Below are 3,202 nucleotides of genomic sequence, written 5' to 3'. Positions count from 1 at the left end.
ATCTGTTTTCACACTGTCGCTAGAAATTATTTATAAGATCTGTAGTCAGAGTGGTTTGTTGTAACTTAAGTGGTTTAGGAGATATAAACATTAAATTTGTTGATGGCGCGGCCACGCCCCACTTTTTCAAAAAAATTTTCCCACAGATGCGCTTGCTGCTGCTAGCCTCTGTATCAAATTACAGCTTTATATCTTAATTTAGTGCTTAGTTGTGGCACTTTATAAGTTTTCGGTTAATGGCGATTTGTAGGCGTGGCAGTGGTCCGATTGCGCGTCATCCTGATCATTTATGTATATGCACATAAAACTATCTCGATTAGTTTTAGGTGATACGTTCAACCGTTGGGTGAACAAAACTCTAATACTCTGTAGCAAGAGTATAAAAATCGGTTGGTAATTAGCTCTGAAATGGGCAAAAATAAGAAAAATCAAGGTTTTGAAGCTTTAATTTTGGCAAATTCCTAAATTGAATTCTCGTTCTACTCCACAGAACCTACAAGAAAACTGACATCACTAGGTATTTCGACTGCATTTATTTTTGTAGCACTGTGTAATCATAAAAGCGACTATTCATCAAAAAGGTACTTTTAAGAATTATTTTGAGGCACTTCTATAGCTATACTGTTTTCAGGAACATTTCATCTAAAAGTCATTAGGGTACATACTTATATCATATATAGTATATAACTGCAACAACACGCCGTTCGCCGGTTTGTATTTTTTTAATACTTACACTTTCGATATTGTTTTTTATAATCAGAAGTTAATATACTAAGAAAGAACTGCAAGTATATTCAGAAAACATAAGAACACATAACAGTAAAAAGCCTTAGACTCTTCAAGCCGTCCTCATCTCAAGCCTAATTAACTTATATGGTACATCATTAAGTAAATACATGCTTAATTTAAACTAATTCCATTGAGATTAGCAGAATAGCCAACACTACTGGCATGATCAACCTGATGATAACACAAACTGCGGTAAACACAAAACAACACCAACAATTTTGGCTGTAAACTTTAGCGGAATTTTTCAAGTTCAAAGTCAAGTCTTCGCTTGGACCAGTTTGCGGCGACTGCTGACTTGAACGGCAGCGACGGCGATCGAGGCAAAGCGAGCTCTGTACAACACTGCGAAAATCAATTGCCGTTGCGCATAACCGTTTAGTGATAAAAAATGCTGTTAGATATTTGGCAATTAAAATGCATTGAAGCATTGTTTGTGTAAACAAATTGGCAATTGGCACAGTGTATGCAGCGGAACTTTATTGCAGTCTTTTTGCGATTAGCTAATTTATAAGCACGGTAGTTATTTCTGCATGCTGACCCTTGACATCGCAAAGTGCAGGAAGAAGATTTATCCGAAACGGAAGGCAAAGTGTTGAAAAAAGAAATATAAACAAAAGTGATCATCAATCAAAACTGCGGATCAGATCGAACACATACAACAAACACCACTTTATTGTTTGTTGCTTTTAAGTTTCCAAGCGAGTTCGCTAGTATCTTTCCGTAAGCTGAAAATTATGCTTGGTATGTATGTATAGTAATTGTGGCCAAGAAGAATAATAGAAAAATCAAAATCAACAAATATTAAAAAATCAAAAAAAACGCAAAAAAAAAATTAAAAAACGTGAATGTCAAGAACAAGACAGCCGAAGACGCGAAATGCGCTCGTGGCACTGTAGAACAAATGAAGTCGGTCGTGCGCAACTCGTCAAACAACCGACTGCATAGCAAATGAACGAGCTAACTAAGCCGTGAAGCGATCAATTAACCACCCCAATGAGACGGCACACACACATTCTTGCGTGAATGTGTGTCAGCTTATAGCGGCACAGTATTTGGAGCTGAAAACGAAACTGCGTCTGACAATTTATTTTGCATGTATGTATATGTATGTACTTACGTACTTTTAATAAATAATTGTTTATATGCATGCGCTGGAGCTTGTGTGGGTTTATGGCCATTTCTTGAGCTTTCTTCTGATATATTTCTTTGTACATACATACACAGTTCAGTTGTCTCTTCACAACGCACCACCAGCTAGCTGATCGTATGTATAGCATAGGCGTTTGCTTACCCACGGAAGTGTAGATACTTAGTGCCGCGCGATCGTGGCAAAAAGCTCAGTACGTGAATGGTTATCGTGTGAAGCGGTTGCTAGAAAAGTGAGGCGGCACATTTTCGCTGGGGAATACACCGTTTGCACCGTTAGTTTGAAAATTTAAAGCAACCATAGCCATAGTGAACTATTTGGCGTGTGTGTATGAATGTCAACTCGCCTGCAAAATCTGGCAACGATCAGGGCTTAGAGAGCTGACTTGTCTAAAATAAAGTACAGGTGAGGCGTGTAGTATTTTAAAGTGGTCTAAAAATGACATAAAACACAATTGGGAGATCTGCAAATAGTGAAGTGAAATTAAAAGATATGTGAACATTACAGTGTATGTTACTACAGCAGACAGTGCCTACGCGGCGTATGATTAACATCCTGCATGTGTAAACAAATAAGAAGCTCTGGAAGATAGTATGTTTTTTTGCGAGAATAACTGAAAGACTGTTGTTGATTTTGCATTAAGATCAAGTGTTTGCTGTGTTTTGTGAAAACAAAAATAAAATAGACTTTACTTATTTGAAATTTTATGAAATCGCAAGAAAAAATCGCTTAATTATGCATATTACTTTCACATTACAGCAAATTAACTGGTTTTGCGTTGAAGTTGAGACTTGCCAAATTCTATTTAATTGTTTTTGTATGCCTTTTTCTCTGTAAATTCAACTTCCTACGTCTGTTTTATTAAACTTGACATTGATATTGTATAAAAACTTATTTTTGTCAAACCTTAAATTCGCAGGGAACAAAATTTAAAATTTTTAAAAATAAATAGGATATAAAAAATGGTTAATGGAAGTAAAAAATTAAAAAAAAAAAATAGTGATCTGATCTAAACAGTATCTACGGAAATTTTTACCGCTGCCATGGGGCAAAACTGCATGTCAAATGTCGTAAAGATATCTCGTTTGTCAAACAAGAACTTGATTCTCATCGTTCAGTTTGTATGTCAGCTATATGATATAGTGAACCGATCTAATAATTTTTTTAGATATATATTTTTTTTTTTGAAAATAACCTACATTATATTTCGTGAAGCTATCTTTTCAAATAAATTTTTTTTTCATACATGAACTTGATTCCGAACTT

General features: G+C 35.4%; 1 protein-coding gene across 1 annotated transcript in view; it reads left to right on the top strand.

The window, feature by feature from the left end:
• Nucleotides 1–2,084: 2,084 nt before the first annotated feature.
• The window catches only part of LOC105231024 (elongation of very long chain fatty acids protein AAEL008004), a 16,683-nt gene continuing 15,565 nt past the window's right edge, over nt 2,085–3,202 (top strand). The window contains exon 1 of the mRNA XM_011212106.4: nt 2,085–2,341. The gene's annotated coding sequence lies outside the window, so the exon portion shown is untranslated. The remainder of the gene's footprint in view (nt 2,342–3,202) is intronic.

The sequence above is a fragment of the Bactrocera dorsalis genome, chromosome 2 (assembly GCF_023373825.1).
Source record: "Bactrocera dorsalis isolate Fly_Bdor chromosome 2, ASM2337382v1, whole genome shotgun sequence".
Taxonomy (NCBI): Eukaryota; Metazoa; Arthropoda; class Insecta; order Diptera; family Tephritidae; genus Bactrocera; species Bactrocera dorsalis.
This window is presented reverse-complemented; position numbering and strand designations above follow the sequence as displayed.